The sequence below is a fragment of the Artibeus jamaicensis genome, unplaced genomic scaffold, assembly GCF_021234435.1.
Source record: "Artibeus jamaicensis isolate MK-2021 breed Jamaican fruit bat unplaced genomic scaffold, CSHL_Jam_final scaffold_378, whole genome shotgun sequence".
Classification (NCBI taxonomy): Eukaryota; Metazoa; Chordata; class Mammalia; order Chiroptera; family Phyllostomidae; genus Artibeus; species Artibeus jamaicensis.
Window position 1 is genome coordinate 3566300 of NW_026522044.1, and position 25117 is coordinate 3591416.

The 25117-nt window shown below is 38.7% G+C and overlaps 1 pseudogene; it reads left to right on the plus strand.

Annotated features, from left to right (window-relative positions):
* LOC128626207 (opioid growth factor receptor-like protein 1) overlaps positions 1–7489 on the plus strand; it is a 36167-nt pseudogene extending 28678 nt beyond the window's left edge.
* The last annotated feature ends 17628 nt before the right edge of the window (positions 7490–25117 follow it).

Genomic DNA, 25117 nt, shown 5'->3' on the forward strand with positions numbered 1-25117 from the left:
GGTTGTCTTTTTATTTTGTTGATGTTTTCCTTTGCTGTGCAAAAACTTTTTACTTTGATGTAGAACAATTTGTTTAATTTTTCTTTTGTTTACCTTGCCTGAGAAGATACATCAGAAAATATGTAGCTATGAGAAATATCTGAGGTTTTACTGAATGCACACAATGTGAAGAGCAGTATGGAGTTACTTCAAAAAATTTAAAATGATCGCGGTTCGATTCCCAGTCGGGGCACATGCCTGGGTTGCAGGCCAGTCCCTGGCAGGGGACGCATGAGAGGCAACCACACATTGATGTTTCTCTCCCACTCTTTCTCCTTCCTTTCCCCTCTCTCAAAAAAAAAAATTAAAATGGACTGCATTATAATCCAGCAATTAAACTTTTATGAATATATCCACAGAAAACCAAAACACTAATTTGAAAGAATATATGCACCCTATATATACATTGCAGCATTGTTTACAATAGGCAAGATTTGGAGGCAACCCAAATGCTCATCAGTAGATGTGTAAAAAAATGTACTTGAAAAGTAACTAAATAAAATTTAATATAAAAAAATAAATAAAATAAAATTTGCTATAAAAATAAATAAAAAGTTGTGGTACATTTATATAATGAAATACCACTTGGCCATAAAAAAGCAGGAAATATTACCCTTTGAGAGAGCATGGAGAATATTATGCTAAGTGAAGTAAGCTAGCCAGAGAAAGATAAATACCACATGATTTCACCTATATGTGGAATCTAATAAACAAAATAAACTAACAAACAGCTGTCAGAAGAGAAGAGGGTTGGGGGCTGGGTGGAAAAGGTGAACGGATTAAGCAAGGAAAAAAACCTGATAAACACTGACAACAGTATGGAGATTACCAGAGAGAAAGAGGGCGAGGAAAGGTAGGAGAAGGTAAAGAGGGGATAAATGTTGATGGAAGGAGGCAACTTGGGGTAGTGAACACAAAGTACAATATAGAGGTGATGTATTGTAGATCTGTATATCTGAATCCTATAGAACTCTATTAACCAAAGTCATTCCAGCAAATTTAATTTTTTATTGTTATGCCATAGTAAATTCCCCCATTCCTCAATTTCTCCCCGTTACTTTACCCCATCCTAACCACCCCACCTATCACATTCAATCCCCCCATTGTCTTTGTCCATGGGTCTTTTATACATGTTCCTTGATAACACTTCTGCTTCTTTGCCTTCTTATCCCTCTCTCCCCTCCTCTACAGTTACTGTCAGTTTGTTACCCTACAAATCCTGAAATAAATGTAATTTAGAAAAACAGGAAAAATCCATTTAAGGCAAATGGTGTTTACATTGAAGAGATTCTAAATAAGTGGGTAGGAGCTGGTGAAAAGCTGGAGCATAACCACTCTATAACATTCAATGGTTCTTTCCACTGAGAGAACAAAGCTTCAAATTTTATGAAAAAGAACTAACTACATGTCAAATTGAGGAATACAAAGAACCAAAAGGGAACAATTGGATGATTCTTCCTGGCTTATAAAATGAAGTTAGAATTTTTTAAAATCGAACTTTTTAAAATCATTTTTGTTGGTGTTCAAATGTAGTTGTCTCCATTTTCCCACCATCACTTTCACTGATTCCCCCTCTCCTCCATCTAACACCCTCAATTCTATCCTCATTTGGCTTTGTCCATCGGTCCTTTATACATGATCCTTGATGACCTTTTCCTTGCTGTACCCCATTATCTCTCTCCCTCTTGTCCTCATTATCTACTGTCAGTTTGTTCGTTATTTCAATATATCGGGTTACATTTTGCTTGCTTGTTTGTTTTTTCATTAGGTTTCACTTAAAGGTGAGATCATATGGTATTTGTCTTTCACCGCCTGGCTTACTTCACTTACAATAATGCTCTCCAGTTCCATCCATGCTGTCTTGAAGGGCAGGAGCTCCTTCTTTCTTTCTGCTGTGCAGCATTCCATTGCGTAAATGTACCATAGTTTTTTGATCCATTTACTGATGAGCACTTAGGTTTCTTCCAGCTCTTAGCTATTGTAAATTGTACTGCTATGAACATTGGGGCATATAGGGTATTTTCAATTAGTCTTTCAGAATTCTCAGGGTATAATCCCAGCAGTGGAATTGCCAGGTCAAAAAGAAATTCAATTTTTAGGTTTTTTAGGAAATTCCACACTGTTTTCTACAATGGCTGAACCAGTCTCTATTCTGAACAAAAGTGCACTAGGGTCCCTTTTACTCCACAACCTCACCAGCACTTGATTGTTGATCTGGTTATGATGGCCATTCTGACCAGTGTGAAGTGATATCTCATTGTGGTTTTAATTTGCATCTCTCTGATAGTTAGTGATGCTGAGCATCTTTTCATAGGTCTCTGGGCCCTCCGTACATCCTGCTTGGAGAAGTGTCTGTTCAGGTCCTCTGCCCATTTTTTAATTGGGATGTTTGTCTTTCTAGAGTGGAGTCATGTGAGTTCTTTATGTATTTTGGAGATCAAACCCTTGTCCAAGGGTATCATTTACAAATATATTTTTGCACATGGTTGGTTTCTTCTTCATTTTTCGAATGATTTCTTTAGCTATGCAAAAGGTTTTTGTTTTAATGAAGTCCCATTTGTTTATTCTTTCCTTTATGTCTTTTGCTCTTGGGGACATATTGGTGAAATATTGCCGCATAAAATATTTGTGATTTTCCTGCCTATGTTCTCCTCTGGGACATTTATGGTGTCAAGAATTATATTTAAGGCTTTCATTCCCCCTTGAATTTATTTTTGTGTATGGTGTAGTTTGGTGGTTGATGTTCCTTTTTTCACATGTAGCTGTCCAGGTCTCCAAACACCACTTATTGAAGAGGGTATTTTTTACTCCATTTTATGCTTCTGCCCCTTTTGCCAAATACTAATTGACCATAGAAACCTGGGTTTATTTCTGAGCTCTCTGTTCTGTTCCATTGGTCTATGCGCCTGTTCTTATGCCAGTACCAGGCTGTTTTGATTACAGTTGGCCTTGTAATAGTTTGGTATTAGGTATTGTGATCCCTCCTACTTTGCTGTTCTTTTTCAAAATTGCAACAGCTATTCAGGGTCGTTTATGGTTCCATATAAATTTTTGAAGTGTTTGTTCTATGTCTGTGAAATACGCCATTGGTACTTTGTGGAGGTGACTTTCCTCACAAGTCACCCGGTGCGCCACAGATGAGAGTAAACATGACTGAGACATAATGTGATCTGCTTCGGGTGGAGAGGTGGCCAGATTCTCAGGGGAAACAGGCCTTGAGCACTGGTCATTTTCTCAGGGGAACAGGCTCTTCCTCCAAAGGCTTTTATTGGGTTGTAATACACAGGAATACAGGATGGCAAGGATCAAACAGTAGATAACATTTCAAAGAAATCTGAGGGCTTAGTATGAGTCAGAGTCTGTCAGGAACAGAGTTTTAGGGTTTCCTGCTCAAACTCTTAACATATGAATGAAAGCTCTCTTAGCAGAGCATATTTCACAGTTTTTAAAAATTTTTTTTATTGATTATGCTGTTACAGTTGTTCTATTCCCCCTTTCATTCCCCTCCACCCTACCCCCCATCCCCATCATTACCCCCCTTTAGTTTATGACCATGTGTCTCAAGTCCTTTAGATTCTATATTTCCCATGCTATTCTTGCCCCCCCCTTCTATTTTCTATCTACTGTCTATGCTACTTATTTTCTGTACCTTCTCCCCTCTTCTCCTCCTCCCACTCCCCTGTTGCTAACCCTCCTTGAGATCTTCATTTCTATGTTTCCACTCCTGATCTAGCTGTCCTTTTAGTTTGCTTTCGTTTTAGGTGTGGTTGTTAATAACTGTGAGTTTGTTGTCCTTTCACTGTTCATGTTTCTTTAACTTCTTTTTCTTAGATAAGTCCCTTTAACATTTCATATAATAAAGGCTTGGTGATGATGAACTCCTTGAATTTGATCTTATCTGAGAAGCACCTTATCTGTCCTTCCATTCTAAATGAAAGTTATGCTGGATAGAGCAATCTTGGTTGTAGGTCTTTGGATTTCATGACTTGGAATACCTCTTTCCAGCCCCTTCTTGCCTGTAAGGTCTCTTTTGAGAAATCTGCTGACAGTCTGATGGGGACTCCTTTGTAGGTGACTGTCCCCTTAGCTCTTGCTGCTTCTAGGGTTCTCTCCTTCATTTTAATTTTGGCTAATGTAATTATGATATGCCTTGGTGTGTTCCTTCTTGGGTCCAACTTCTTTGGGACTCTCTGAGTTTCCTGAATTTCCTGGAAGTCTATTTCCTTTGCCAGATTGGGGAAATTCTCCTTTATTATTTGTTCAAATAAGTTTTCCACTGGTGGCTGTGCCTTTCCCCCCTTCTGGTACCCCTATAATTCGGATGTTGGAGCATTTAAAGATGTCCTGGAGGTTCCTAAGACTCTCCTCATTTCTTTGAATTCTTGCTTCTTGACTCTTTTCTGTTTGGCCATTATTTGCTTTCTTCTGGTCCACTCCATTGATTTGAGTCCCAGTTTCCTTTTCATTGCTATTGGTGTCCTGTGCAATTCCATTCATTTCAATTAGTTTCGCCTTCATATATTTGTCTAATTTGTGGGTATAATCAACCAGTTCTGTGAGGATCCTGATGACCAGTGTTTTAAACTGTGTGTCTGAGAGTTTTGCTATTTCTTCATCGCTTAGATCTATAGGTTCTGGGGCTTTGAGATCTTCCTGTGCCATTTTTGGTCTGTTCGTGCCCTTTAAGTGTGAGAAGCGACGCCTTGGACTCCCAGGTGGCTGGGTTGTGATGCTGTATGTGGGGACGTGGTCAGAGCGGGGAAATGGCGACCCCCTCTGCTGTTTCTCACAGCTGGGTGAGAAGCAGTGCCTTAGGTGGTTCCCCTGGGCCAGGCCACTCAGAGTTGCTGGGTTATGACGCTGTATGTGGAGGTGGGGTCAGAGCAGGGAAATTGCGGCGCCCTCCACTGCCGCTGGCCGCGGGACCCGCTGGGCCCCGGTTCAACCGCCCACTCCCTCGCCTGTCCACCTGCGCACAAATGCGAGACCACAATCAACACGTAGCACCACTGCCTCGCTGTCTCCCCTGCGGTTGCTCGCCTGGTGGCTCGCTTAGTCGCTCACTAGGTCCAACCCTGCGCCTGGATTCCGCCGCGCCTGGATTCTGCGCGCCTGATTCCGCCTGACCAAGTCCTCCTGTGCAATCCTGCTTCACCAGCCACTGGTTTCGCCCCTTACCGGTCAAGCTGAAGAATTTGTTGTTAACGGACTTCCAAAAAGTTTAATTTTCCGTGTTCTGGCTATGTTTTCTGTTGCTAATATTTAGTTGTCTCTAAACTTGGTTGTGTGAGAAGGCAGGGCACATCCACCTATGCCTCCATCTTGGTGGAAGTCCAGATTTCAGTTTTATCAGGAAGTCTTTGTGATGCCAGATTTTTCCTCCTGGACATGCTCTAGCAATGCAAGTTGCTGCACCTCTCCCCAATAGGTATTCAGGCTTAAGGGGATTAGAGCCAGGAAGTGCTTCTCCCAGAGGTCATGGAGACTCGGGCTTTGTCAAAGCCGGGGGGTGAGAGTACATTGCTCCCTCTTTGTCAAAGCCTCCCCGAGTCCTTCCATGATGGCCTCCCAAGTGATCGTGTCTGGCCTAGGTTGCCCCTCCTCCGAGGACTCTTATCTGCCAAGGACTTCTGACCATGCTTTGGGGGCAGGGAGGAAACTGAAGCACATTTGCTACCAGAGACAAGCTTTGTCTCCTGTGTCGCGCATCCCAGAGGTCCTTAGCCACAGGAGGTAGAGTTGCAATTCCTAGAACCAGGCAGAGTGGTCTACAACAGTTGTTCATAAACTTGGTTGTGCGAGGAGGTACACCTATGCCTCCATCTTGGCCCTGTTCTTTATTGTATTTTTCATTACCATTTAAGCCCCTCATACTCCCTTCCCTCCAATAGTCACCATACTATTATCCATGCCCATGAGTCCTTTTTGTTGTTGTTAGATTCCTCCAATCTCTAATATCTCCCAGCTCGCTGTGCTCTATTTTCCATCTATGAGTGTGTCTCTGTTTTGCTGGTTAGTTCAGTTTGTTCTTTAGTTTCCACATAGACACCTCTCCAAAGAGGACATATACATGGCAGACAGGCATATGAAAAGATGCTCAAGGTCACTAATCATCAGAGAAATGAAAATTAAAATCACAATGAGAAACTATCTCACAATGATCAAAATGGCTATCATCAATACATCAATAAACAACAAGTGATGGTGAGAATGTGGAGAAAGGGAACACGTTTACACTATTGGTAGAAATGCAGACTGGTGCAGCCACTGTGGAAAGCAGTATGGAGATTCTTCACATGTTAAAAATAGAACTTCCTTTTGATATAGTGGTCCCACTTCTGGGAATATGTCAGAAGGAACCCAAAACACTAATTCAAAAGTACATAAGCACCCTTATGTTTATTGAAGCATTATTTACAATCACCAAGATATGGAAGCAACCCAATGTCCACTAGTAGATGAGTGGACAAAACAACTATGGAACATTCACACAATGGAATACTGTTTGGTCATTAAAAAGAAGAAAATTTTACCCTTTGTGACTGTATGGGTGAATCTGGATAACATTATGTTAAGTGAAATAAGCCAGTCAGAGAAAGGAAAAAAACTGATTATTAAAACTGGAATTGTCACTGGGTCTGTTAACTGGTAGGAATCGTTACAGCATCTTATGAGTCCTAGCATAACATTGTTTAAAGTTTTGGTGAGCTTGGATATGGAAATTTGAAATCTCCTCTCATAAAATTTATTCATCATGAAGCTGTTGTGGAAAATACTATTCCCAATATTAAGCAGAGTGCTCTGGAGCATTTTGTTTATTAAGTTAGAGACAGAATAGAAAGCAGAAAGCTCCTACAGTTCATCCGGAAATATTAATGTCTTCAGAGAATTTTATCTAGGTACTACCTAGGAATAAAGAGTCAGAGGGAAGCATAGCCCAGAAAATGCCTGTCTCTCCAACTACCAGTCATAACAGTCAAATCTCCCATCATATACACACAAAAAAAGTATCTAAGGGCTCCAATAATTCCTTATCAGCTCCTCATGTAAATAGCAAAACAGAGGAAGAAAAAATGGCATTGCACTGACTGGTCTGGCTCAGTTAGTTGGGCATCAATCACCTCACAAAGTGAAATGTCGCTGGTTAGATTCCTAGCCAGGGCATATGCCTGGGTTGTAGGTTCAGTCCCCAGTTGGAATACATACTAGGCAACCAATTGATGTTTCTCTCCCTCTTCCCCACTTTCCAAACATAAATACATTAAATCTTTCTTTTGAAGTGGCATCTAGAGAGCCTGTAGAAGAAATAAGCCCAGTGCAAGACTCCAGCAGTGAAGCTGCCAGGCCAAGGAATGCAGAGAAGAACGGTGATGCTGAAAATTCAAATTCTCAACCAGAAAAAACAATGAATAATCACACGGAGAAAAAGGAGAGTGCATTTCCTCTTTAAAAAATTAATGAGGTAGAAATCATAACAAAAACGAAAAATCCTGGAAATGCAGGTTCTTAGGATGATTTACTATTAGAGTAAATTATCAGAAACCTACAAACATGTTCAGATACAGGAAGAGAAAATTGCTGTAGAGTTTATCCTAAAGAGGAGAGAGAGGTCACATTTAAAATTTTAGCCACCTGTTTGTGATTTGTTCTGTAAGTATTTTGCTGTTGTTATTTTTTTTAATTTGGGTGACAATAAGTCACAAAAAATTTGTGTGTGTGTGCATGTGCTGTTGTGTGTGTGAGTATAAGAAAGAAAGCAAGTGAAGCAACCAGTTCATAATTGAATCTGATGGTGTTCCGGTGTTATTTATTCTATTCTAGCTTCTTTTCTTAATGTTTGAAATTTTTCCAAATAAAAGTAAAAATCAAGTGAATTGATTTTTTTCCCTTCTTTCCCTCCCCAACATGCACACACACAGACACACACAGTGTTAATTTTGTTTGGTTTATCTTGTTTATGTACCTATAATTTGTTTGGCTACAAGTATGCTTCCACCCAGAATCCTAAGCTAGAAACTCGGAAATTAACCCTGGCTGGTGTAGCTCAGTGGATTGAGCATGGGCCTGTGAACCAGAGTATCGCGGTTCAATTCCCAGTCAGGGCACATGCCTGGATTGCAGGCCAGTTCCCATCAGGGGACACACGAGAGGCAACCATACATTGATATTTCTCTCCCTCTCTCCTTCCTTTCCCCTCTAAAGATAAATAAATAAAATCTTAAAAAAAAAGAAACTTGGAAATTTTATTTCACTTGTCCTTTAGCACGATCGGAAAATAAATCAATCATTCAGAGACTTTACTATGCTTCTGTAGACAATGTCATTAAAATATAAGTGTTCCCTAAATCAATTTATACATATGTAGTTTGTTTAAAATACCAATAATTTTAAACTAGACAAGCTGATTCTAGAGTTTATATTAAAACAAGCAAATAATCATCACAGAAAATGGAAAAAAGAAAAGTAAGCATGAGAAATCAGCCCTACTAGACATTATTTTTTTCTACTAGACATTAAAATTTAATATAAAGCCTCAAAATAAAACACAGCCATATTGCTGTATGAATTTACAGACAGATCAATGCAACAGAATAAAAATGATCCAATGCATAGTGACATGAAAAGATACAGAATAGACAAATTAACAGTGATTAAATATGAAGCATGAGGTAAGAACTAGGTACAGGAGTAGAAGGCAGACTTTCCACCATGTACCTATTTATACTTGTTGATTTTTTGAGCCATGTGAATATATTCACAAAATTAAATAAAATACTTAAATGTAAAAAATAAAACATTTAAAGTCACTGAGTTGTACTGGCGCCAGAGTGAGAGAGTAGTCAACCCCTTCCATGAACTTAGTCTCAAGACTGTATTCTGAATTCATCCCAAATTGGACAAGAAAAAACTAGTGGTTGTACATCCAAGGTCATATTGCAAAGAGTATCACCTAACAGTTGGTTTAAATATATTCAATTCATGGACCCATCTAAAAGAATCTAAATTTTAAATGCATTATATGGAACATATATTCTATAACAGCATCACATTAAAAATCACCAGCCTAATGAGATATCACTTTGCACAAGTCAAAATGGCCACCATAAACAAATCAACAAATAACTGCTGGTAAGGTTGTGGAGAAAAGGGAACCCTAGTGTACTCTTGGTGGGAATGCAGACAGATGCAGCCACTGTGGAAAACAGTATGGAATTTCCTTAGAAAACTAAAAATGGAACTTCCTTTTGACCCAGCAATTCCACTGCTAGGATTATATCCTAAGAACCCTGAAACACCAATCCAAAAGAACCTACGTACCCTAATGTTCACAGCAGCACAATTTATAATAGTTAACTGCTGAGAGCAACCTAAGTGCCCATCAACAAATTAGTAGATAAAAAAACTATGGTACATTTAAACAATGGAATACTACACAGCAGAGAGAAAGAAGGAGCTCCTTCCCTTTGTGACAGCATGGATGGAACTGGAGAGCACTATTCTAAGTGAAGTAAGCCAGGTGGTGAAAGACAAGTATCATATGATCTTACCATTAACAGGAATCTAATCAACAAAATGAGCAAGCAAGCAAAGTATAGCAAAAGACATTGAAATTGAGAACAGGCTGACAGTGACCAGAGGGTAGAGGGGAGGGGATAATGGGGGGAAAGGGTGAAGGGTTTACAGGAACATGTATAAAGGGCATATGGACAATAGCAAGGGGGAGTGGAAACAGGAGAAAGAGGTGGGGATGGCTGGGGTGGTGGGGAGGGGTGGGAGGAAAAGTCAGAAAAGTGTACTTAAACAACAATAAAAAATAAATAAAAATAAAATTTATTTTGAAGAGCCCTGGCTGTTTTGGCTCTGTGGATTGAGTGCCGGCCTGTGAACCAAAAGGTCACTGGTTTGATTCCCAGTTTGGGTACATGCCTGGGTTGCAGGTCAGGTCCCCAGTAGGGGGGGCATGAGAAGCAAGCACACATTGATGTTTCTCTCCCTTTCTCCCATCCTTCCCCTCTATCTACAAATAAAATCTTTTTAAATTTTTCTCTATTAAAGTTTATTTTGAAGATTTTTCTCCTATTCTTTAGCTTTTCCATGGGCATAAAATCGCTCAAATTCTTTCTTTGATTTTGTTTTCCATTTACTATATTTCCTTCTAAGACATAGTTGATATTTAGGGTACCTCTTTATTTAGTCATTGTCATAAACAAAATTCTAAGATGTTGCCCAATGAATCAAGCCTTTATATAATGTCCTCCCCTTGAGATACAGTAGAACCTATGACCTTCTCCCAGCCAATAGAATATGGCAAAGGACTCCCTTCATTAGAGTATGCATTACAGCAAACTGTTACTTTATATGAGACTGTACTTTAGCCGACCAAAATGAAGTATTTTCCTTCCTGCTGGTATTGAAGAAATAAGCTGCCATGTTGTGAGGGAACTTCTGAAAGGGTAATGTGACAAGGAACTGCTATGGGGTCCTCTAGGATCTGAGAGTCTCTTCTGGCAGATGTGTAGCAAAAAAGTGGGAACTTCATTCCCATGACTGAAAGCAACAGATTTCTGCCTGTTACCACAGGAGCTTGATGATTCTAGGATCAATTCAACATGGTGGGGATTGCCCACACCAGCAAGCAGAATGTGTCCTACATTTCAACTCAATTCTGACACTATCTGCCCTGACATAGATCACATCCCACGGGTTAAGGGGTCAGTCTCACAATACCACCACCACTTCAGGTGCCAATCTCAAGTCCATGTTGTCATCTGTGCTTCTGATTGACTGGCTATAAATTATAGGCTCTCATGATCCCCTCCTTAAGTTTGATTAATTTGCTAGAATGGCTCACAGAACTGAGAGGAACATTTTACTTACAAGATTACCAGCTTATTGTAAAAAAGATGTAAGTCAGGAATAGCCAGATGGAAGAGAAACATAGTGAAAGGTGTGAGGAAAGCAAACATAGCTTTCATGCCCTCTCAGAGAGAACCATCCTCTATAAATCTCCACATGTTCACCAACCCAGAAGCTTTCCAAAGCCTGTCCTTTTGGGTTTCTATGGATGCTTCATTAAATAGGCAGGATTGAGTAAACTATTGACAAGTGGTGACTGAACTCAGGCCCCAGGCACTCTCCCCTCCCAGGAGCTCGGGAGGGTAGGATTGAAAGTTCCAACTCTTTAATCACATTGTTGGTTCCTCTGCTAACCAGCCTCCATCCTTAGGTGCTTTACAAAAGTCATGTCATTAATAAAGACACATTTACCTCTCTCAACACTTAGTGAATTCCAAGGGTTCTGTGCCAAGAACAGTGGACAGAGACCAAATATTATTTCTTATTATAAATCTCAATATCACAGCTCATTTCATCTATAAATTAACAAAACCTTGCCAAAAGTAGAGTGAAGACTTGTGAGATCCTGAGATCTCTGATACTTTGACTGAGATGAGAAATCTGACCCAGTTGGGGTCATATCAAGATTTTCTGAGTCATGAAATCTGTGAAATAATACTATATGTTGTTTTTAAGCCATTTAATGTGTGCTAATTTGTTAAACGGTTATAAAAATGTAATATTGTCATTGAATTCTCGCTTCTAAGGAATTTTCATTCTTCCAATTAATGAAATCTGATTTCTAAGTAACTTTTTTTTTTTAATTAAATTTATTTATTTTTTTGAATTGATTATGCTGTTACAGTTGTTCTATTCCCCCCTCCATTTCCCTCCACCCTGCCCCCCCAACCCCACCATTACCCCCCCCCTTTAGTTTATGTCCATGTGTCTCAAGTCCTTTAGGTTCTATATTTCCCAAACTATTCTTGCCCCCCCCATCTATTTTCTATCTACTGTCTATGCTACCTGTTTTCTGTACCTTCTCCCCCCCTCTCCTCCTCCCATTCCCCTGTTGCTAACCCTCCTTGAGATCTTCATTTCTGTTTCCACTCCTGCTCTAGCTGTCCTTTTAGTTTGCTTTCGTTTTAGGTGTGGTTGTTAATAACTGTGGGTTTGTTGTCTTTTCACTGTTCATGTTTCTTTATCTTCTTTTTCTTAGATAAGTCCCTTTAACATTTCATATAATAAGGGCTTGGTGATGATGAACTCCTTGAATTTGGTCTTATCTGAGAAGCACCTTATCTGTCCTTCCGTTCTAAATGAAAGTTTTGCTGGGTAGAGCAATCTTGGTTGTAGGTTTTTAGATTTCATGACTTGGAATATTTCTTTCCAGCCCCTTCTTGCCTGTAAGGTCTCTTTTGAGAAATCTGCTGACAGCCTGATGGGGACTCCTTTGTAGGTGACTGTCCCCTTAGCTCTTGCTGCTTCCAGGATTCTTTCCTTCATTTTAATTTTGGCTAATGTAATTATAATATGCCTTGGTGTGTTTCTTCTTGAGTCCAACTTTTTTGGTACTCTCTGGGCTTCTTGGATTTCTTGGAAGTCTATTTCCTTTGCCAGATTGGGGAAATTTTCTTTTATTATTTGTTCAAATAGTTTTTCCACTGGTGGTTGTGTCTTTCCCCCTTCTGGTACCCCTATAATTCGGATATTGGAGCGTTTAAAGATGTCCTGGAGGTTCCTAAGACTCTCCTCATTTCTTTGAATTCTTGCTCCTTGACTCTTTTCTGCTTGTCCATTATTAGCTTTCTTCTGGACCCTTGCATTGATTTGAGTCCCAGTTTCCTTTTCATCTCTATGGGATTCCTGTGGAATTCCATTCATTTCCCTTAATTTAGCCTCCATATGTTTCTCTAATTTGTGGCTGTAATCCACCAAATCTGTGAGAAAGGTGATGACCAGTGTTTTAAACTGTGCATCTGAGAGTTTTGCTATTTCTTCGTCATTTAGATTTATCTCTGGGGCTTTGAGTTCTGCCTGCGACATTTTTGGTCTGTTCTGGCCCTTTAAGTGGGACAAGCGGCGCCTTGGAGTCCCAGGTCGCTGGGTTGTGACGCTGTATGTGGGGGTGTGGTCAGAGCGGGAAATGGCCGCCGCCTCCGCCGCCGCCGCCGCCGGGCTGGTCCAACCGCTTACTCCCTCACTCGCGCGCAACCAGAGTCAATTCGTTGCCACCGCCTCCCCACTGTGTCTCTCCCCCGGTGGGCTGCTCGGCGGCTCACCAGGTCCAATCCTGGGTTTGGAACCCGCGTAACTGGATTCGCGCGCCGATTCCGCGCTGGTCCGACCGAGCCCTCCTTTGTAAGTCCTCACCGGACACTGGTTTCGCACCTTACCGGTCAGGCTGAAGAATTTGTTGTTAGCGGACTTCCGAAAAGTTCAGTTTTCCGTGTTCTGGTTGTGTTTTGTGATGCTAATATTTAGTTGTCCCTAAACTTGGTTGTGTGAGGAGGCAGGCACATCCAGCTAAACCTCCATCTTGGCGGAAGTCTCTAAGTAACTTTTTCTTAACTAACAGGTACATAGGTAGAAAATTTCCCAAATTTCTAAATGGCCAACACCTAAGACAATCACAAAGTACATTTACTCAGACACGAGAATTAGATAGGATTTTTCTGTGGGGTTTATGAATTATGTTTATTTTAAAGTCACATTTCATATATCAGGTAGTGAAAACTAGAGGTTTGGGAACATGTGAAACAGATAAGAGTGTTAATACAGGATTTCTCAAAATGGGCCCCTGAATTATCTGCATCTGTATCACTTGGGTGCTTACAATGGGTAAATCACAAAAATGAATCCCCAGAAGCATGTCACCTCATTAATATGTCATCACTCTCAGAAACACAATGCTTAAATGCACTTAAAATTCATATGTTGCAAAGATACATTAATCAAACTCAAAAGCAAACTATCAAGGATGGCATTATCAATATAATAAAAGTAAAATTTGGAGCAAATGTATTAAAAGGAGATAAGAAGGGTCATTTACTAGTGATATGAGCTATAATCAGTAATGAAGGAATTACATTATTAAAATGTATGTGCATATCATGGATCCATAAAAATGAGCCTAGGCATATTAATTAGAAACTTCACACTGGGATTGGACTTCAAATCACACTGAATAGGCATCTATCTCTTTTACCTTTAAATAAGATCAATCTTGCTTAGATGCAAAGTGAGGAAGACAGCTCATGATTACATAATGAATCGTCACTGAAAAGAATGACTACTTGTAAATTAACATGCTCAAGATTGTTGTAACAGATATGTCACAGTTAATCTACAATGAAATTGAAATATTTTTTGGAAAGATTTTATTTATTTTTAAAGGGGAAGGGAGGGAAAAAGAGAGGGAGAGAAACATCAGTGGATGGTTGCCTCTTGTGTGCCCCCTACTGGGGACCTGGCCCATAACCCAGGTATGTGCCCTGACTGGGAATTGAACCAGTGACCTTTGCTTTACAGGCTGGCACTCAATCCACTGAGCCACACCAGCCAGGACTGAAATTCAAATCTTTTTCTCATCTCACTTAAAATAGCAAAGGCTAGCCAGAAGCCCACGAAATAATCTTTCTTCACATCTGGAGACTGCAGAGCATCAAGAACTATTAATTTCATTGGAAGAAACTTACATAGCTCTTCAGAAGTGATATGCAGCTTTGCCTAGCTGAATTTTGAAATCAACAAAAATGGAAGCAAAGTAGAACACCCATGCAAAGAGAAATTGGACTAAACCTGATGAGATGGTTAGTCTGGGGTAGTAGAAAGAATATTCTAGTTCTTGTACTTGTGTAATGTTAAACAAGCTATATCAATTCCATAGATTCCTGTTTTCCGATCAGTGAAATGAGAAGGTTGAAGTAGATAATATAAAAATGTTCTCTTCACCTCTGACATTCTTTAACTAACGTCCCTGTACAAGGGCAGTGGACTTTAAAATCTACTGCCTATCTAATGTGCCAGACTAATTTTCCCCTACAGATATTCATTCTCAAAAGTCAGAAGAGAATCCATCTCAGAAATCTTCCCAGCTGCTTCATATTATATCTGACATAGTCAAATTCTTGTTTAAAGTATATTTTATTGATTGTGCTATTACAGTTTTCTCATTTTCCCCTTTATCCCCCTCCTCCCACCCTTCCATCAGCATTCCTCCCTTTAGTTCATGTCTATGGTTCATACATATAAGTTCTTTGGTTTCTCCATTTCCTGTAGTATTCAACTTCTTAAAATGGCATTCAATATCCTTCACAATGACCCAATCTATATTCAAAGCCTCACTTATCACCACTTGTTACTACAGATTTGCTGTTTCCTGACTGTATTCCTTGACTCTGTGCCTCTACTCATGCCCTTATCAAAAACTCAATTAATTATAAGCACAATTTTATACACTCCCCAATTTGTAGGTCCAATATCACCTCCTTTATAAAAACATCTCCAACTACCAGGGGGTACCATTTAGGAAGACCTTTCCAAATTTAAAGCTTTGGGCCACTTTCCAGGCCCAGGCAGAATTTTCAAGGTCCCTTTTATAAATTAATCACTTATTTATTCAAATATTTATTTGCAGATTCTAGGGCAGGAGTGAACTAGCACCTGTTGGTGGGCAATGGCCCACAGATTTACTTGTTTGACCAATTCATTTTTTCTTCAGAATCTGAGTTTGACCACCTTCTGGCAAACATATCATTCTCCAGGTTGCCACAAGTCATGCTACTCAACAAATAATCTTTTACTATGCCTCACACATACATGTGATCTTTTTGGGCTCTAAAGGCATTTCCTCAGTCCATCTTTTATGGTTTAAGGCTGCCACAAGCCACAGTATTTCTTGGATTCTTCTACCCCGAGTTCTGGTTGTGGAGTAAAATGCAGTTTTGACTAATTATAAATGGATGTCCAGAGCCTCATGTTAAAAGGTTTACTCCTGTTTATAATAGGGAAACAGATTGGGAAAATAAATAAAAGGACATAGAGATGAACTAATCTCTCCTCCAAACCACATTCTCCTCTCAAAACTTCTGAAGGTTTACTATTTGCTTCCTGCCTAAAGGGAAGAGGGGTGCTGTTTAACCTTGCCTACTTCTGATTCAAGCATATAATTTTAAATGGTATTTTTATGATAACCTACCATTCTCTAGTTTGTTATTGCTATAATGAACAAGAAAACTATATAATAAAGGTAATAATAAAAATAACACAATGACTGTAGAATTGTTTCCTTTTGAACTAAAACTAAAAAAAAAGAAATTATAGCATGTGTACTCAACCTTTGACTACTAAGGTTCAGTATTTCTTCCACTAAAACTCTGACCCACAACACTTTGCTTCTAGTTTCTATTTGGGACTCATTCTCACATTCGTCAGGGTTTCAGGATTTGCATAGTCAGTGGTAATGATCTGAGAGTGTTTTCATTCTCTTCTCTGCTGTCCTCCAAAAGGTATAATATTGTCCTGTTAAATATATTTCATTAACATAGTAGCATCCTTTTCTCAGATTAGTTTAACCTACCGCATATTAAGAAGTGGCATATTTTAAAAATTCCAGCAAGAAATGTTCATGCTACACTTCTTTAAGAACTTGTTTCTCCTTTTGTTTTTGTTTTGTATGCTGTTTTTTATTGGCAACTTTCTGTTGGTGTTTTTAAGGAGAAAGATTTCTGTTTGCTAAGCTTACTCTACACCCCAGGCAATCAGTATCTCTCCCAACACCAAATTCAGAAAAGTATTTTTCTTATCCTGAGCAGAGATGCATGTAATTAAAATTTGGCAAAAGCAGAACAGGTGTCATAAGGATCTGCTAAATTTAACACTATTGTGAATTGAAGCTAGTTGGATAAAATTGTTGGCAGAAAGATAGTTTGTTTTTTAACTCCAATACTGCAAGTAGGGGTGACATGGAGATAATACTTTAGATCCTCAGGAGGATTTCTATAACTAAGGAGGCCACAAAGATCTCCATACCAGATGCAGTGAATAATTGATTCACAGGCATTGTTAACTCTAGGAAAGTGCAACTCAATCACCAACTTACACCATACACCAAAATAAATTCAAGGTAGATAAAAGACTTAAATATAAGTTATAACACCAAAAAAGTCCTAGAGGAAATCATTGGCAGGGAAATCTCAGACATTCCATGCAGCAACATCTTCATGGATATGTCCCCTAAAGCAAGGGACATAAAAGAAAGAATAAACAATGGGACCTCATCAAATTAAAAAGTTTCTGCATGGCTAAAGAAAACAGTATTAAATTAGCAAGACAACCAACTGTATGGGAAAACATATTTGCCAATGACACCTCAGATAAGGGTTTGCTCTCCAAAATATATAAAGAACTCACACAACTCCACTCCAGGAAGACAAAAACCCAATTAAAAAAATGGGCAAAAGACTTGAACAGACTTTTCTCCAAGGAGGACATACAGAGGGCCCAGAGATACATGAAAATAAGCTCAGCATCACTAGCCATCAGAGAGATGAAAAGTCAAACCACAATGAGATACCACCTCACACTGGTCAGAATGGCCAACATAAACGAATCAACAAAAAAGTGTTGGAGAGAATGTGGAGAAAAGGGAACCCTAGTACACTGTTGGTGGGAATGCAGACTGGTGCAACCACTGTGGATAACAGCATGGAATTTCCTCAGAAAACTAAAAATGGAACTGCCTTTTGACCTGGTAATTCCACTGCTAGGATTATATCCTAAGAACCCTGAAACACCAATTCAAAAGAACCTATGCACCCCAATGCTCATAGCAGCACAATTTACAATAGTCAAGTGCTAGAAGCAACCTAAGTGTCCACCAGCAAATGAGTGGATCAAAAAACTATAGTAAATTTACACAGTGGAATTCTGTGCAACAGAGAGAAAGAAGGAGCTCCTACCCTTTGCAACAACATGGATGGAACTAGAGAGCATTATGATAAGTGAAATAAGCCAGGAAGTGAGTGACAAATTCCATGTGATCTCACTTTTAACTGGAACATAATCAACAAAAGAAAAAAGCAAACAAAATATATCCAGATACATTGAAATTAAGAACAATCTAACAATAGCCAGAGGGAAGGAGGGAAGGGACAGTGGGGAGAAGGGTTTTCAGGAACTACTAAAAAGGACACATGGACAAAACCAAGGGGAGAGTGGAAGCAAGGGAGGGTGGTAGGTTTGGAGGGGGTGGGGAGAGGTGTGGGGAGAAAATAGGGACAACTTCTATTGAACAACAATAAAATAATTTAAATTTAAAAAGCAGACAAACAAAGTTTTCATACTTATGTAGATTTTTGTAAATTCTTTGTTTTATTTTTTATTCTGTGCAAACAAAGCCTTAAGTAAAAATTACATAATTATTATTTGAATTCTTCCAGATCAGGAAATAGCAAAATCAACAATGAGGGCTATATTAAACTCTAAATTTTCTTCACCAAGGAAACAACAAAATTAAAAGACAACCTAGAAAATGGGAGAAAATTTTTACAAACCATATGTCAGATAGGGAGTTAAATCCAAAATATATAAAGAATTTATACAACTTAATACAACAGTAGAACTGACCAATTCAATTTAAAAAATGGGCAGAAGAACTAGAGACATTTTTCCAAAGAAACTATACATATGGCCAACAGGCACGTGTAAATGCTCAACATCACTAATCATTAGGGGAATGTAAATAAAAACTACAATGAGATATCACCTCACACCTGTTGTAGTGGCTATAATCAATAAATCAGCAAACAAATGTTGTTGAGGAGGTAGTAAAAAGGGAACCCTTATACATTGTTGCTTGGAATGTAAATTGGTCCAACCATTATGGGAAACAATATGGAGGTTCCTCAAAAAATTAAAAATGGATCTAGCATATGATCTAGTAATTCCATTTCTCGGTATATATTCAAAGGAAATAAAAACTGAATTTTAATGTAAAATGTGCACTCCCATATTTACTGAAGTATTAGCCAAGGAACAAAAACAACCCAAATCCTCATCAACAGTTGAATGGATAAGAAAGATATAAATGAAAAAAAGAAAGATATAAATATACACAATGGGATGTATTCAGCCATTACAAAGGAGGATATCTTGCCATTTGTAACAACATTGATAGACCTTGAGCACATTATGCTACATGAGATTAAGTCAAACAGAAAGACAAGTGTTATGGTATCACTTATATATGTAATCTAAAATTGTTAAACCTCTAAAAACCAAAACAACAGAGAAAAATGGTGGTTTAGCAGGGTATGGGGAGTGAGGACTAAGAGTGATTGTGTTTAAAGGTACAAATGTATAACAAGTAGTAAAGAAGCTATAGACATCTAATGCACAGTATATTGAATCTAGATAATTATATTGTATCATAATTATGTAATTTACAAATAGTGCTACATGTATTAAAGTCACACCTTGAACTTCTTAAACTTACACAATATTACATGTCACATTTATTTAATAAAAGAAGATATTTTAATGAACTACAAGACACAATGCTACATTTGCAGTCAGTGTTGATTATTAACTACTAGAGAAGGTGAGTCATTACAAGGACCCCCTTGTAGACTTCCTATGATATGAGGTTTAAGATGAAACACTGATTAGGCCAATAAGAGGATTTCTCTGCCTCTAGACAAGATTAACCTAGTTTTCTTGGATTTGAACTCTGAAAAGACCTTGAAGGGTGAGCTCTAGGAACATAACTTTATGCCGCACACGTTCTAAAAATATACTTACTCCTCACCACAATGAGTCCTTTTACGAAATTACTTTAACATTAAATTACAACATGCCCTGGATTGAGTGCCAGCCTGTGAACCAAAATGTCATCAGTTCTATTCTCAGTCAGGACACATGCCTGGGTTGCAGGCCATGTCCCTGGTGGTGGGTGCATGAGAGGCAACCACACATTGATGTTTCTCTCTCTCTTTCTCCTTCACTTCCCCTCTCTCTCTAAAAATAAAGAAAAAAATCTTTAAAAAAATTATAATATCCCCACACACCTTCATATACCTATGTGGTTTGTGATAAAATAGTACAAATAGACTTTAATGAACTTTCTGGAAGTAGATATTTATTCATGTAATTGTATACCTTTATACAGTAACAGTAACAGAGGTGAATTACTTAGAGCTAGAATTCTTAAGTATCTTAGGATCTAACAATTTCAATATCTGTTGAACAGGGCAAGCTGAAGTGGGTAGCAAAACTGTCTGTTAGTTTCCCTTTCCTTCCTTCATAGCTGAATCAATGTGTACCCTTTTAAACAAAGTTATGCTGAGTCAGTAAAGGTTAATTGTTTCAAAGACTACATATCATGAAACTAGTCATCTCTGTACTAGTCATCTCTATACTGGTTGTAATTATACCAGGAAGTCACCATATTTACATTTTAATTGACTAGGACCTTAGAGAACATATGTCACATGAAATAAAAAGCAATACTCTATTCAGAAAGTTAAGAAACATCTAGAAGAAAATACGAAGAAACATTCTAATTATGAAGTAGTGTAATAAGACAATGGATGTCTTTCTGGCTGGATATAATAACAAAACATTTTAAAAGTATGACCAAATGGACATCAAATATACTCTTAAAGGACAGCTACCAAAAATTTTCACTCGATTTGGAGAGCTTCTGGGTAGGTGAATATGTGCAGGTACTGGCGGAGTGGTGTACCAGGAAAGAAGATGAGAGCTCCACAACCTTTTCCCATACCTTACCTTGTGCATCTCTTCCATCTGACTGTTTCTGCATTCAGCTGTTATGTAAGCACATCCAAACCTGTAGAGAATTTGTGTAATAACTTATATGAATCAAAATGGCAACATTGTTGAGATCTTAAATGCTGAATAGAATAACAGTTTTCAGTCTTTTTCAACATCAGGAAGACTACATGAAGGCTGTTTTTATGAGTACAAATAATAAATTAAAATCCACCACTTTATTCTTGGTTAAAATGTTTATGATTCTAGGAATTATGTTTGGGGACTTCCAGTCAATATGGCAGATTAAAACAAAATGCAGTAGTGGCAATCTCCCATGACCATGTCAAAATAGCAAGTCAAACTAGAGAATAATCATCATTGAGAAATGCCTGAAATCTAGATGAAAAAAAGTCCAATAACTAGAAATATAAAGAAGACACTTCAAGACTGATAGGAGGATTGAAGATGCAGAAAAAACTATAAAGTGGTAAGAATATCTCAGCTTAAGAGGTTTACCCTGAAGAGTAAGGGGTCCCAATCCCATATCAGCTCCCTCAGTCCAGGGTTTCAGTGTCAGGAGGAGACCCCATAACTTCTGTCTGTGAAAACCATCAGGGATTCTGCCTGAGGGAAAATTGGAGGTGGAGGGGCTACTGCAGTCCCAGGCATTCATTATTCTTAAAGGGCCAGTGCACGGACTTACTGAACATACTCTCCCTGAACATACTCTCTCTGGTGCTGGGGCAACAGCTTACAAGGCCTTGGGGACATGTGGGGTTGAGCTCAATTGTGTGGCTTTAGGATGAGGGCTGGAGAAGAAGCTTTCTCCCAGGTAGAAGTGGTGGAAGAGGCCATTGTTCCTTTGCTGATCTTGCCCCTTGCAGACACAGGAGATCACCATATCTGAGACTCCATTAACTTAGCTAATACATCTTGCCCCACCCTAGTGATTCCCTGATATCCTGCCCCACTCAAAATTTAGGCCCACCCCAGCTACTTCCAGTGGTTTTTCCATATAAACTATCTATCTTGACTCATTCTACCTCAAAGGCCCACAAACCCCAAACAAGCAGTATCTGTCCTCCCCATGCTCCATACCTCTTGCTAAGCAGCCCCTATGCTAGCACTAGTGAGTCAGGCCTCTCAGTTCACAGGCCTCTCCAGGGCACCTCCAAGGCAATATTAAGTGGTGACCATCTGTAAGTCACTTTGTACCTCAATCCAGCTGGCCCTAGGCAGGGCACAGGCAGCAACTGAACTTGGTTTGCATCCCCTGAGAGGTCCCAGAGCCTGCACATACCCAGTTAACACCTTCAGACCACATAAGAGCACCTCTCAACCATGTCCAAGAGCAACACACTCAAAGGGAAGACTTAGGCAACAAGACCCTACTAAAGTGAGTTCTGCTCTATGGGGTAAGCCCCTGCACATAAGCTCCTGTTACAGCTGGTTATCATAGCCAATTAGCCAGAGAATCAATCCTCCCACTGATATACTAATAGCAATCAAGGCTCGACTAAAATAGGAAGGTGCACAGAGCCCACAGACTGGCACACCTGAAGCACCTGGTTTGGGTGACAACAAGGCAGGCTGTGCCATTGTGCCCCAATGGACACCTACACTGTAAGGCTATCCTACCAAGATCTACCTAGTTCATAGAAACAAACATAGAGAGGCAGCCAAAACTGGAGACAGTGAAACATATTCCAAGTAAAAGAACAGGAGAAATCTCCAGAAAAAGAACTAACTAAAGTGGAGGCAAACCATCTACCAGATGCAGAATTCAGAACAATAATTATAAAGATTCACAAGAAACTAGGCAAGAACATCAATAGCATAAAGAGAAACACAGAAACCATAAAAAAACAGTGAGATGAAGAGTATGATAACTGAAATGAAGAATGCACTAGAAGGAATCATTAGCACATAAGATGAGGCAGAGTATGCATTAGCAATTTAAAAGACAAAGTAGTAGAAAACACCCAACCAGTATAGCAAAAATAAAAAAAATTAAAAAATAAGGATAGTTTGTCTTGACCAGGTGGCTCAGTTGGTTAGAGCATCACCCCATACACCAAAAGGATGCATATTCAATTCCTTGTCAGGACACATACCGAGGTTGCAGGTCCAATCCCATGTCAGTACATGTAAGTACAGGAGGCAACAAATTGGTGTTTCTCTCTCTCTCTCCTCCCCACCCTTCTCTCTCCCTTACTCCATTTTCCTCTTCCTCTTTATCCTGTCTCTCCTAAAATCAATAAACATATCCTTGGGTGAGGATTTAAAAAAACATCACACGCAACTTTTAAAAATGAGTATAGTTTAAGGGACATCTACAACAACATGAAGTGTAACAACACCCACATCATCTAGGTAGCATAACGAGAAGAGAAAGAACAAGGTATTAAGAACCTATTTGAAAAAATAATGACTTAAAAACATGCCATATATGGTATAAGAAAAAGACACACAAGTCCATGAAGCACAGAGAGACCCAAACAAGATAACCACAAAGAGGCACACATTGAAACATATTGTAATTAAAGTGCAATAAAGATTAAAGACAAACAGAGAATCTTAAAAGCAGAAAGAGTAAAGCAGTTAGTTACCAACAAGGAGCTCCACAAGACTTTCAGCTGGTTTCTTAACAGAAACTGTGCAGGTCATAAAGGACTGACACAAAATATTCAAAGTAATATTACTTTAAATGCAAATGATTTAAAATATTCAATCAAAAGATATAGGGAGGCTGAATAAATAAGAAAACATTATTCTTACATATGCTATCCACAAGAGACACATTTCACATCAAAAGACACACATAGAATGAGCCCTGGTAGGTGTGGCTCAGTTGGTTGGAGACTTGTCTCATAAACTAAAAGGGCACATACCTAGGTTGTGTGTTTTGTCCCTCATTGGGGCATGTGTGACAGGCAAACGATTGCTGTTTCCCTCTCTCTCTCACATTTCCCTTCTCTCTAAAATTAGTAAGCATATCCTCATGTGAGGGGATAAAAGAAAGAAAAACATACAGAGAATGAAAATACAAGGATGGGAAAATGTATTTCATGAAAATGGAAACAACAACAAGAAAACGCTCTGGTTGCAAAACTTATACCTCACACAACTGACTAAAATAAAAGATATAACAAGATTCAAAGAAGGACTCAACAACTCCACTTCTAGTTATTTATCCAAAAAAATCTCAAAACACTAAGTCAAAAAGACATATGCATCCATATGTTCATTGCAACATTATTTGCAATAACCAAAATATAGAACCAGTTAAGTGTTTACCAATAAATGAATGGGAAAATGTGGGAACAACTGTAATATAATGAACAATAAAATATAATTTATGAGAGAAAAAATTCAAATGATGAATGGATAAAGAAGTGGTGCATATATACAATGGAATATGACTGAGCCATAAAAGAATGAAATCCTGCCATTTGCAACAACATGGATGGACCTAGAGAGTGCTATGCTGAATGAAACAAGTCAGACAGAGAGATACAACTGCTGAATGATTTCACTTACATCTGGAGTCTAAAAAACAAAACAAACTAATAAGACCAGAAACAGAATCATAGACACAGAGAACAATTTGACTATTGCCTGTATAGGGAGGTCGAGGGAATGGGTGAAAAAGATGAAGAGAATAAGACATACAATTTGGTGGTTACAAAAAAGTCATGAGTATGTAAAGCATAGCATAGGAAATATAGTCAGTAATATTATAGTAACTATGTATGTAATCAGATGGGATTTATTGGGGCGATCACTTCATAAGGTATGGAAATGTCCAAGTAGTATATTGTATACTGAAACTAATATCGTACATCAAGTGAAATTGAAAAAAAATAATTAAAAAAAGAAAGCTGTGGTCTATTTGTTATACATTTTATTGGTATCTTCCAACTGTGTTAAACAAATTTATAAAATTAACTCATTCATGCAAATGTATCATGCATATCTTCATCTAAGAATCTTGTTATGTGTACTGGAATTATAATTTATCTTTTCCTCATTATTTAATATCATCTTTTTGTATCTATAACCAAGTAAGGGCTTTTTAAGGGTCTGTTTTCTCCAAGAGGAACAATTACTTACATCAAGAATTGCAGGGAGGGAAAATGGTGGCAACGTAGGTGGAAACTGAGTTCCACTTGCTCCTGCTCCAATATAGATGTACAGCTGAATGTCTCACAATCAACCTGAACACTTAACTGAATCTTAGCTGATATGAAGTTTTAAAGCCAAGGAGCGCAGAAAGTTGCTCACAGAATCTAGTACGGTGGTTTTACAAGTGGAAGGGGAAATACCCGGTGTGTGGCTCCTATTGCAGCTGAGAGACCAGACAGAATTCACAGCTTTGGAACTCCCTCTCCCCTCAGATCCAGGAGCATTAGTTTCATACAGGGATTCCCCAGCCCAAATCAAGGGAAACTTGCAAGGATCCACTATG